General features: G+C 41.0%; 1 protein-coding gene across 1 annotated transcript in view; it reads right to left on the bottom strand.

Moving 5' to 3' along the window:
- pak4 (p21 protein (Cdc42/Rac)-activated kinase 4) overlaps window positions 1-8,605 on the bottom strand; it is a 40,177-nt gene extending 31,572 nt beyond the window's left edge. Inside the window, exon 1 of the mRNA XM_078247015.1 lies at window positions 8,456-8,605. The gene's annotated coding sequence lies outside the window, so the exon portion shown is untranslated. The remainder of the gene's footprint in view (window positions 1-8,455) is intronic.
- Between the last annotated feature and the right edge of the window lie 4,043 nt (window positions 8,606-12,648).

The following is a 12,648-nucleotide window of genomic DNA, read 5'->3' as shown; positions in this document are numbered from 1 at the left end:
CCGGTGTTCAGCCAAAATCTGTGCCCCGTCAGAATGTGTGCTCTGTAGCGCCGTCTACCTGACGTAAATCATTCTGTGACTTCGAGGGAAAAATCGGACCCAGGCAGAGACATTAATAAAAACTATATAAAATAGTGTTCTTTTCACTGGTAGTCTCGTTTGCTGTTACAGGTCATTTATGATCATCAGATGAAACATTACACACGTTTCAGAAACATTTAAAAGTTACATATAGTCACTTTAACTTAACAGGACTAACATATTAACAGATTTAACATAAAACATTGATTTGGTGGTTTTATTAATCAATATCAGATCACTTGAACAAAGATCGATTTTATAATTGATTATTTTACCCCAGCCCTAAGTGTTGATTTAACTATTCTTATTCTGACTGCATTATTTTAATTCTTCCCTTCTGCAACAGTAACAAAAATGTCCATATATTCACAAATATTTTATAAATTGGCTTGGTCACTAACCAACTAGTCTTGCATTGTCAGACCTATCTCCACATTGTTGCGTCAGCCCTGGAGTATGGTCCGGCTACACCGCTTATCTGTTCTGGGATAGGGGGAAATAAAACGATCTGGCTGGTTTGGAATTCTTTAAACTAATCACAACCATCCTGGGTGATGCTAAGCCCCAGATGTAGCGACGGTGCCGTTGCAAAATACATAGCGGAGATAGCGGGATGGGAGGGACATGTCATTGGCTTTATCCCAGCAGTGCACATCTGGAGTGCCAAACTACTAACCAACTGACTAAGGCTGCCCAAAGCAGTGAGCTTAACAGCCACAGAGTTCAATGTAGCTAGCTAGTTCAATGTTTTTGTTAAAGATTATTTTTTGGGCTTTTCCGCCTTTAATTTTTGACAGGACAGCTAGGTGAGAAAGAGGAGAGAGAGGGGGGAAGACATGCAGGAAATGCGTCGAGGCATAAACCTCTCAGTACATGTGCGTTTGCTCTACCCACTGAACCAACCCGGCCACCAATGTAGCTAAGAGTAGCTAAGAGGTGAGACAAGAAGCTGCAGGCATGTATTGGAGTTTAGGCAAAGCTCCAACTTCCAAAAGAAATAATCAACGTAAGCAAGACGGTTTCTAGTTGTTGCCGCCCACTCACCACATTACATATTGCCTAAGCATCATGTTGAGACAAGTAAAATCCTGAATGTTTCATCTGAATGTACCCGTGATCTTTTATCCAATACGTCCGGATTTTTTTTATTTTTTTTTTAATCAAGAGCAGCAGACAAGCTGATCGGTAAAATCTGACACAAAAAATCTGATTTCAGTTAACAGCCAAAAAAGAAAATTACATCATCTTGTACTCAACTACTCTCATCATAAGTTGTTGGTGCTATTGCACAATGTAAGTGTCATGTTTAACGTCAAACATACTGTGAAACACATGACTCAGTGTATTACCATCATTACATGGTGCTGGCATGTTGTCAACAACAGACACAATGAGGTGATGTCATTGTGAAGAGGTCAAACATGGCATCAATCTCCCCTGTCAATATTTGTCATTTGCTCTCTGCAAGGAAGTTCAGCCACATACAGCAGAAGAGTAAAGGTTATTCAGACTACAGACACAGGTAGAGGTAAGATATTGTTATCAAATCAATCAGATGCTGGTTAAAAACCATAGCTGTGAAAACATATGTGATCGTAAACACTTTTCTCCTTCCATAAGTGCTGTCCCAACCCGTTCTCACTACCAAGTTGTAAAATACGGACCCTTGGTCAATGGCTGTCAGCGTCAGATACGACGCAATAAGCACCACTCAGCGTATGTATGGAACGCACCGTGCAGAGCAGCATTAAGTAGTATTAAGAGCGAGAACGGTAGCAAGTAGTATGATAGCCCGAAATTCCAATAGACAATAAAAGAAATGGACCAACAGATCCCGTTGCTCTGGACGGAGACCAGTGAAGGATATTACAAGCACTTTTCCGGTGATGGCTGAGCGTTACTGCGCAGCTGCAAACTGAGCTTGCCGACGTAGATGTGACGTGAGCAACCTGTCTGAAAGTTGTAAGTCTTTTGGTAGATGTGCCAAGAGAAATCTCAATCATTCCCAATCTTGCAGACGGAGAGCGTACGTATATGTAAGGAGATAACATAGACACAGGCTAATTATTGCTAACTAAAATGCTAGTTAACATTAGTAATTAAACTTAAACAGCTAATGTAAGTCCAAACTGCCTGCGAGCTTCTCCTGTACTATACGGTAATTCCTCTACAATGCGACAGTAAGTCGCGTGGTTATGACACAATCATTAGCCTATTTTTACAAAAACGTCTGCTACAGAGCCATAACGTGAGGTACAAGGTAATGGAGCCTTTTATACATTGTCGTGTTTCTTTAGAAATAAACAATGGACAAATAAAGTATTTAAACGCTTCAGATGTAAAGTTATTCGCTGTCAAAGTGGTGTCAAAATGAATGGCATTCAATGGGATACTAACGGGGGGGTGATGGCTTGTTAGCAACAAAATGGCGCCATAGGAGCTACGCTTTGTGGAGGCTCGCTTACCCCTTGGAAATTCCGCGTAGGGAGGTTGGATGGGGTGATGGCTGGGTCAAACAACACAGGACTTTCACCCCGGAGACCAGGGTTCGTGTCCCATGTGTCACTGAAACTAACCCCACCCACAATCTTTTCCTAAACCCAACTGTCCCATTCTTGTCCCGCATGTCACATAAACGTAACTTTTATAAGCCCACCCACGATCTTTTCCAAAAACCTAACTGCGTCAAAAGTGACGACAATAGTCCTGACCCAGACGTCAATAATAACGCCAAAGGCACATGAGCAAGCGTCCGTACTTTATGCGATGGGAGTGAGAATGTGTTGGCTGTCCATGAGCAAATTAAGGCTAGTTACAAGTATTTTGTGTTTTGACATTTTCATGCCAAAAAACATTCCAGTTGCATTCAGTGGTTCCTTCAGAAATTCGTTCTTGGAACAAACTTTGGAAATCTACACTAGTCTATAAAACGTTAATTAAGAGAAACATTTCTAAATGTAGTTTTGTTCATCTTAAACATTGCACAGCACTGGATCCTGATTTAACAGCAGGATCCTGAGAAAGAACGTACTTATTTACAGAGAGATCACTGCAACAAAAGTGCTGCCTGTGTCATCCAGACTATTCCACAGTTATGGGAGTGCAAAAAAACATTAACAAAAAAGCAGCTTCCCCCCCCCCCCCTCCCACTATAACATACTGCCATTCACTGGCATTGCAACAGCAGTACAACTAAGATGAAAAGGGTAAAATGCGGCCAACATCCAGAACTCTCTTTGTATTGTGTGTGTGCTTGTGAATCCTCCATATCAATTGGGAACACGCAGGCCCAAGCTTGATTTTTTGGGCGAGATTAAAACTAAACATGCAAACACAAGAACAAAACCCCTCACACTGTTGCTGTGAGGGAAAACACACCACAAGAGCACAGAGTTTACCTTGAACAAACAGAGCAGTATCGTACAATTTAAACAATTATCAGCAGTGGAATCAACTTCCCTTATAGATGAATCTGACGGTTACTTTTTGATTCATCAAATAATCTATCAAATGTCAGAAAATAGTGCCAGATGTCATCACAACTTTGCAAAGTGACGTCTTTAGAGATTGTTTTGTCCGACCATCAGTCCAAAACAGAAATATATTCAGTTTACTGTAATATAAACAAGAGAAAAGAAGCAAATCATCACATTTGAGAAGCTGGAACCAGAGAACGTTAAACGATTAATCCATTATAAAAATAGTTACCGGTTTATCGACTAATCGTTGATCTCTGTCAGAACAGAAGATGAATAATAATATCTCCATTAAATACTAATAATTTAAAACATTTCCGTATAAGGGAGAGTCTTTACAGCATCTCTGTCAGTAGAGTCTCTATTTTACAAACACGCTATAGCTTGATTAACTAAAATAACCAGGAAAGTATTTACCGAAAAAAGGAAAGAAGAGAGAGACTTATATTTGTGTTATATATATTTTTTCTCAGAAATAGGTTATTGTTGCGATATTGAATATTTCTTTTACTCGTACATAGGGTTGGGTACCGACATCTGGTGCTAATACGGCACCGGTGCCTTAACAACCGGTATTTACCGGACCGAATAGTAAGGCGGTTTTCGGCGCCTCATTTTGGTGCTACTGGAATGCCAGCGCTGCCCTCTGATGCTCCGAAACGGACGTTAGAGGCAACTGAAGCATCGCCATGGATTAAACCATGGATGTATTAAGAACGGTTAAAATGCTGACAGCTAACGTTAAATGGTGTGACTGTATTTCACTGTAGAGGATTCCAACACCAAGACGTAACAGTCCGCAGCTGCCACAACACAGACGGTGCATTTACTTGAAACTCGCCAGCCTCGTGGAGCATTCAAAGTTATTGTAAAATACCCTTTTTCCATCTAGTGGTCGTTTTTGTCGTTTACCAGCAATTTAGTGGTGAAATAAGTTATTGTTATAAGTTATTGTTATTACATTTTTAATAAATCATTTAATTTTGACAATATGGCCTTAGCAATAAACAAGCCTTTCTTAAATATCTCCTTTTTTCTTTTTTAAATACATACATATTTTTTTTAAATATCGTTTCAAAAGTATCGGTTCAGGCACCGTTTAGGCACCGGAACCGTTTTAAAAGTATCGTTTTAGCACCGGTATCGGAAAAAACCCAACCGATACCCAACCCTACTCGTCCAGTGTTCTTGCCTCTGTTCTTGAGCACCTAGAGGGCTGTGTTGATGTTGGCTGCAGCAGTCATTCCTGAGAGGATTTTCTTTCCTCTAAGGCAGTAAGCCTGGCTCTTTCTCCCCATTACAGAGAAGAATCATAATGTAGGGTCTGACATGACCCACCCAGGGCTTATTTAATCCGTTACCAGTCAGCTTAGCTTGATCCTCTGTTTCCAGACACTTTTAAACGTTTTTCTTTTTGAGGGTCAAAAGTCAACAAGCAATTGTAGCCATTTTCCACAGATTTCTCTTGTGGACAAAAGAAAAATTAATGTGTATGGTCCTGTCAAAAAAATAGAAATTGAGGAAAACAAATCAAGAAACTAACCACACAATAAATCAAAAACAAAGCACAGAAAAACAGAGAAAAACTAAGAATGAAAGTTCCTCCACATAAAAACCTTTTTCTCCCCTAATATAAGGTGGAGTCAGGGTTGTTTTTTGTTTTTTTTGCAGTGTATCTCCGCAGATCTGGCTGTTTGGCTGTTAGCCATTAGCTGAATCTGGCCTAGTGCTGGCTCTGCACCTCGCCTCCCCCCTTCATGCCCTCTCCTTCTCTGGACTCTTCACAAACACCCAGAACCTGCACATAGATCAAATGTATCCACTGCTCTCTCTCCCTCTTTCTCTTCACGTTCTCCCATATCACTCCATTTGTCTTACCCTTCAAGCCATCTTTTTCTATGAAACCTGATATCAGGAGAAAGACGAGACTTGTAATGATCCCATGCTTGCTCATCCACTACAGCATAACTCCACCAGCGAGGAGGACACAAAGAGGACAAAACAATAACGACACAGAAAATTAGACTAACAATTTAATAATAAAATGTCACACAGTGCCTTAAATGCGCAGGGTGATGTCCCTGGCTTTCCATGCTTATTGATCCTTCACAGCTTTTGCCTCTAGCTTCCACCTAGGCTCGTATGGCGATGTGAAAGCTGTTTGGAGTTCATGGAAGACGCCTAAACAGCAGCTGTGTTTGTCTCTCTCTCTCTGAGGGACCCTCAGGTCACCTAACGACAACATCTGTCCTGCCTTCAGCTCTGCCCCCTGCTGGACACGTCTGTCAACAGTTATCAACACTTCCTGTTTGTCTCTGCTTTATGACTCAACTTCCCTACTGTGATCCACCATAAACACCCCTCCTCCAAATCTGGGCTTAGTTACTATTAAGAACAAAACCCCAAAACCTGCTTCGGTGGGTATCTTTAACCCGAGTGGATTCCAGGTGTTGCTGTTGTTCACTTCATGATGTATTTATTGTCAATTCTGTTATTTGCAGAAGCTACGTGTTAAGACCCGCCAGCAAAAGGGGTCATTTCAGAAAGTGAAATTAATCACTGTCTAAAATTAGCAGGGCTGTCTAACTTGTATTACTCCGTTTGTTTTTGCCATTTGTATGTCATTTGTACATAGTGCCAGCAGAGAGATAACCGTAAATGAGGGACACAGAGATAGTTCATATCGTTCATAGTCGGTGTCTTAGCCAATAAGCCACAAGAAATGTTTTTGAAATACTTAAATCAGCTGTTGCTAAATGTCTATCCTGTCAGGTAGCATGACAAGTTGCAACTAAACTTCTTTTTAAAAAAGGAGCAGCTGAAGTGTTAAAAAAAAGCTGTTTTCATTCAGGTCCATTCTGCAGCCTCAAGTGTATCACAGATCCCTACACTGTTAATACTGTTAGTAGACAGCAGGGAGGGGTACAGAAAGCTAATTAAAGCCTCCTGTCAAGAAGAGAGAAAGGAGAATATTGCTATTAAAGCCCTAGTTAATGCAAAACACCACACAGTGCCCTGAGCAATATGTAGTAAAACAAAAAACAGCAGCATGCAGCCCAATTAACCAATGTATTTAGAAGGTATAGCCAGCACCCCACCAGACTCTCTATTTGCCCATTCTCATAAATACAAATATATAGTTATATGTATATAGAGGAGTGTTTAACCTGCCAGACTGTTTTTCCTGTTTGATTGTGCAGGTTACTATACCTCTGTTAGCCACTCTTTCTACACTACACAGCAGAAAAAGGTCACAAAAGCATCAGTTTCCCAATGAGATAAATATCAGCAGTACAAATAATATTACCTTACAAATACATAACTTTTTAAAGCTGCAATCTGCTGATACAGATAGTATGCTGATCTACCAGTGCAACTTTTTTCATCTGACCTGTAGCTGGCCCCTGTGATTTTTTAACCTGACACCCAGTTACTTCCCGACACAGTTATCTTTGCTGATGCTGAATAACTTGCAGAGCATGATGTAGAGAAGGGGGTTCATTTTGATAAGAGTACTCAGTACTCACTGCTGGGGTATGGTCTGTATATAAGAGAGAGAAGAGTGACCCCTCCATACAGCTCTGGCATCCCAGGAATGTGTGGTGTGCCCAGCACTAATCGCACAACCTTGCTGACTAACTGCATGCAAAATCTCTTCTTCACTCACTCATGCACACAGTCACACTGCACACATATGAACAACACACATACATATCTGTCGGCTTAGAGAAAAAGGAATGGGAGGGAACACAATTAAAGACCAAAGGATAGGAGAAATGACTTGCAATAAAAAGTGAGGTTAAGGAGGGGAGAGAGCAACGAATCTCAGACAGACAATATCCTCTTTCCTCCTTCAGCCTGGCCAGACAGCATGGCTGGCTGGCTCTCACACACACACGCACGCACGCACACACACACACACACACACGTATGTTGCATTTTACGGCTGTAGATGTTTAATGTTGTGCTCATTTTAACTCCTTTACTGTTGGGTAGTTTAATCTACAGTAATGCATCATTATCTATAAGATCATCATCTGTTTGTAGCGTCGTTGTCCTGTGAGAACCACTTATCTCTAAAAAGTTTTAAAAGTCTTCATGGTGTCAGAAAAACTGCCCTGTTTTCAGCTTTGTGACGATGCATTTTCCAGCTGATCCGAGAGGCTTTTGAAATACTTTAATTAGCTTAAGAAGTAGGAGAACTTTCTCAACACGTAAAGGAACACTTCATCCTTCAGTGTATCACAAACATTCAACATCAACACATCTGGAGATACATGGTTTTCACTGGACAGGGAGGGGATACAAAACTGTCATCTAAAAGGTAACCTAAAGCTGTCAGACAAATGTAGTGTAGTAGAAAGTTTATTATTTACCTCTGAGATGTAGTGGAGTAGAAGTATAAAATTGCATAACATGGAAAATACTTTAATAATAAGTGGTTACCCTGCACCACTGTTATGAATACAAGTTGGCTGCGGTGTTATCATGAAATACACGCTGGCAGACATAAGAATAGTTAATGTTAATAGAATCAGCTTTTCTCCTGGATTTACCATTAAGCCGTCCAGCGAGCAAAGAAACACAGCCCTAACGTAAAACTAGCTTGGTTTGTTCCCAGAGCTGCGGCTTTTAATTGTTTAAAAACTTTCACAAGTGACTCTCCGCCTTGTACCTTGGCCATACCGTGGAAACGTCAAGCTTTACACCTCACGGTAAGGTAGTATTCAAACAACACACACACACAGAGACCACACCAAAGGAGCTTTCTCTGGTCACCTCGAACCCAGACTTGAAAGCAGCTAACATTAGCCACTGTTAGCAACTCAGAGACGCGCCACAAGCTAACGCACAGGCACAACAAACTACGATTATTAAACACAAATGTTCTTACTCACCCCGAAACTCAGAGGAAAACTTTTTCTGCTGCCACCGCGGTATGGGAACAAACTTTCCTCTGTTTAAAAGAGCAGACGCGCGCTAACTTTGGGCAAACTGAATAACATTAGCCGAAGTCTCACTTCCCCGACGCCATGTTGAACGAGGAAAAAAAATAATAATACTACATCCGGGAAACTGCAGCAAAGCACCATGGCAACCGAGTGACGGGTCGCAATCGCTACCCTACGGCGACGAGTGCAATCCCACTTAGCATTGAAGCCTACCATTCTCAAAAAACAACACAGACATGGTTCAGTAGGCTATTTTGTGTCACCATTAGGCGCTAACAGTCATTAAACAGGTCAATAAGGAGGTTAATGGGGATTAGAGGTCAGTATACGCCTGGGGAGCTTTTTCATTTAATCAATGGTCCCATGATAGATTCAATGCCCTGCTCCTCTCACACATTCACGGTGCTAATCTTCAACACAGGGCTGCTAACGAGGCTACTTTTTATTTTTTTTGTATTATGTTTATTGTAATGCTCCAAAACATAAAGGTGAAAATCTACATGGCAATTAACGTGTTCCTGATTTTGATTTTATCCCAGTGTAGGCTAGGCTACTTAAATCATTAGTGTTGAAGCTCTGTTAAACTGTCCAGGCATCTTTTGTTATCCTAATGAAAGTAGGCTATTTGATACATTTTCTCCATGTTTAATTCAAATAGCCTTTCTCTTCCTTAGGCAGAAGGACCAAACTGGTCCAAAGACTGCATGAGTTTCTCCAGACCATGACGAGAGAAAGTTCAGATAGTAGCATAGATTATATTCTACTTTCAATAAGTCAAACTGTGATAAACAGCTCAGCTGAAAAAATTTTTTATTGTTTCACCAGGAGAGACAGCGGAGGGTCAGATGCTGCTGATGTACACTGCCGTCATGGTGGCATCACCCCTCTGGTAGGCCTACATGCAGCGCTATAGAGCGGGTTCTCCTGCAGGAGCTGGGTCAAAGCAGAGAGGAGGTGGCAGGAGAGATGAGAAGGGGCAGAAGTAGCTTGACAATCCATGATCAGATAGAGATGCAAGGCCCTCTGAGACTGGGGACGAGAGAGGAACAACTCTGGGTCAGTTTGTAAAACCTGGGTGTGGACAACAGTCTCTCCCTGAATCAGATCATTCAGGCTGTTTCCTGCTTTGGGCCGAGCATCTGATCTGTAACCCCTACTACGCCCCTAAAATTGACGGCGGCAGATAGGGAGAGTGAGTGAGAGTGAGCAAAGTGAGAGTGAAGAGACCTGGAGGACTCATACTACCTCTCCTCCAGTTGCTTCCTGTCTCTTTATCCATTCTCTTGACAAAACAAGTCATGCCAAACGCTGTGCTGCTCTGCCAGGATGAGGAAGAGGAGGAGGGCTGCAACAGCATGCTTACCATCCTGCAGTAAGCAGAAAGCGATGACACCAAGCTGCACCCTGACTCTCCACTCATGCTGCCGGGTCAGAACAGTCTGGAGAAGAAGGATAAAGAGGAAATACATCTCTAAAACTATTACAAACTCCAAAGAATCAACCAAGAAACCTCTCAGTGGTTTCTGGAGGTGGTTGACTCTCAGACATCTGCTGCTCCAGGGTGGATCAGGATCCACTTTCCTGGATGATGGAGAATTTATGTCGCCACATAAGGGCAGAGAAGTTGGGAGACCTTTCTTGGAGTCCAGTCTAAGCCCTGCTCTCTGATACAAGCCAGTAAGTCAGAGGAGGTGAGAATAACAGAGATGGAGATAGGGCACCAGGCTCCTGGAACATATGCAGGGCTCTTCATTGTCACACCGCTCTTGAACTGAGACTCCACTTTGGGGAAGAATCAGACTCCGATTTGGAGGAACTGCTGGTTGAGGATGAAGGTGACAAGGGACATTTGAGTGATTGTTTCAGAGCAGTTGTATTTGGTAAAAAAAAGTATGCAGCCTGCACAAATTAAACAGTTTTAAAGGGAAATATAATCTAGTAATCTTAGGTGAGTGTAGTTATTGCTAATGCCACACGCAGGATCCAAAATTAGCACCATCCCCCAGCCAAATGCTGGTAAAATATGCAAGTGGCTGGTAGATTTGCTTCACTCACCAGCCAAAAATCAATGGTGATCTATTGAGTGGCTGGTCAAATTTGAACATTCACTAGCCATTTGGCTGGTGGACAAAAAAGTTAATTTTGGACCCCGGCCACGTGTGGGTTAAAAAACAACCCAACGACACCCCCCGCCCCCCTTTCCCTACTCTTTTTTTTGCCTTTGTAGGTCAACAGGACAGCTTTAATTTAATTGCCTGTTTCCTGGTTGACTGGATCAATACAGTGATGGGCAGTGGGAAATAGTGCTGCCTTCAGTGCTGCTCGTAAACTCTGCTTGTGATTTCAAATTAAAGTGTCACACATGTCGAGGCACAAAAAGAATCACTCTAATCACACTGCAAAGGCAGCACAGCAGTACTGATGAGTTAGTTCAACTCAAACTGTTTGAGGAAACCAATTGCCTTGAACCATTTTAGTTTATTAACTCAAATAATTTAGGCATAAAAACATATTTGACCCGGCCACATAGCCTATATCAATTTGAGGTACTTGACTTATGTCTTTCCATTTCATGCCACTTTATACTTCTACTCCACTACATTTCAGATGGAAATATTGCTAAAAAGTTCTTACTGCACTACAATCATAATACAGCTTTAGTTATTTTTGTAGTGGAGTAAAACGTACATTTCCCTCCGAGATGTAGTGGAGTAGAAATATAAGTGGCACAAAATAGAAATACTCAAGTAAAGTGCAAGTACCCTAAAATACAAGTACAAGTACTAGTGCAAATGTACTTAGTTGCTTTCCGCCACTGCCAATATAACTGTATAAAACAGCTTTAGGCTTACTGCAGAGTTTAATCTGTGCAACACTGACCTCTAGTGATCAAAGACACGTACTGTTTTGTTTCGTTTTGTTTCTTTATTTACAAATGTAAAAATCAAAAGATATATTAAATAATTTGCAAGGGAATGTGAAGGAGAATTGCCTAAAAACCCTCCAGGGGCTTGAGAAGTGGCATTCTCCAGGCAGCATTATACAGAAAGTAATCACGCCAATGCAATATACACAATGTATCTATCGATAATTTCACACACACACACACACACACACACACACACATCAAGAACACTGATTGATGATACATGCACGTATACATCAAACTTGTATGACAAAGTAAAAAGGGGTTGGTATACCTGCTCTGTAATGCCAGAAGGACCCCGTAGTTTCCAAACAGAGATACAGACACATCCAGGGGCTCAGTGTTTCACACTAATGTTCTCTATTGGCCCAATGAGGGAATGTGTATAAATGAATGAATGGTTTTCATTTCAAAATAAAACTCTTTGTCAGGTTATTAGATTTGTTTTCATGTTAATAAATATTCCAATCCACCTATGTTTAATTAGGTTTTGTATCAGTGAGTAGGGAATATATCAGAATGCAAAAATGATCTCCAGAAAACAAATGTGGAAATGTAGTTTGAATACCATAGGAAAATGCATACTTTTTAAGGACGTATAGTTTATTCAAGACATCATTTGTCTCAAAGTAAGAAAGATCAGAATCAGAATCAGATTTATTGGCCAAGTATACTTACATACACAAGGAATTTGACTTTGGTAGGTGTTAACTCTCTATACATTCAACAAATAGACATGTAGTAGTACCATCCTGTACAATAGAGACAACAATATACATATAGGCACATATCAACATAATATACAAAAATACAAATAAGACAAAAATATCAAGACAAGTACACATGGAGTGGGATGTAAAGTGCAAAAAGTAATAGTGAAAAGTAGTGTGCAAGATGCATATTGGAATGATAAGTATGTAAAGTGTAGAGAAGTGGGTAAGTGGCCAAAGGGGGGATGACCCCACTTATCAGGTCAGTTCAGTGATGGCAGTGGGAAAGAAGCTGTTCTTATGTCTGGTTGTTTTCGTGCGCAGGGATCTGTGGCGCCTGCCAGAGGGGAGGAGGTTAAAGAGAGTGTGTGCAGGATGACATCTTTCAGAGAAAGAAATATGTCATTAGAAGTGAATTATTTAGACAGCACAATATACTGATCTCATACAAATATGATTAGCACATATAGTGGCTCAGGAGATATCCAAATGAAATAAATACA

This window comes from Sander vitreus, chromosome 3, assembly GCF_031162955.1.
Source record: "Sander vitreus isolate 19-12246 chromosome 3, sanVit1, whole genome shotgun sequence".
NCBI lineage: Eukaryota > Metazoa > Chordata > Actinopteri > Perciformes > Percidae > Sander > Sander vitreus.
This window is presented reverse-complemented; position numbering and strand designations above follow the sequence as displayed.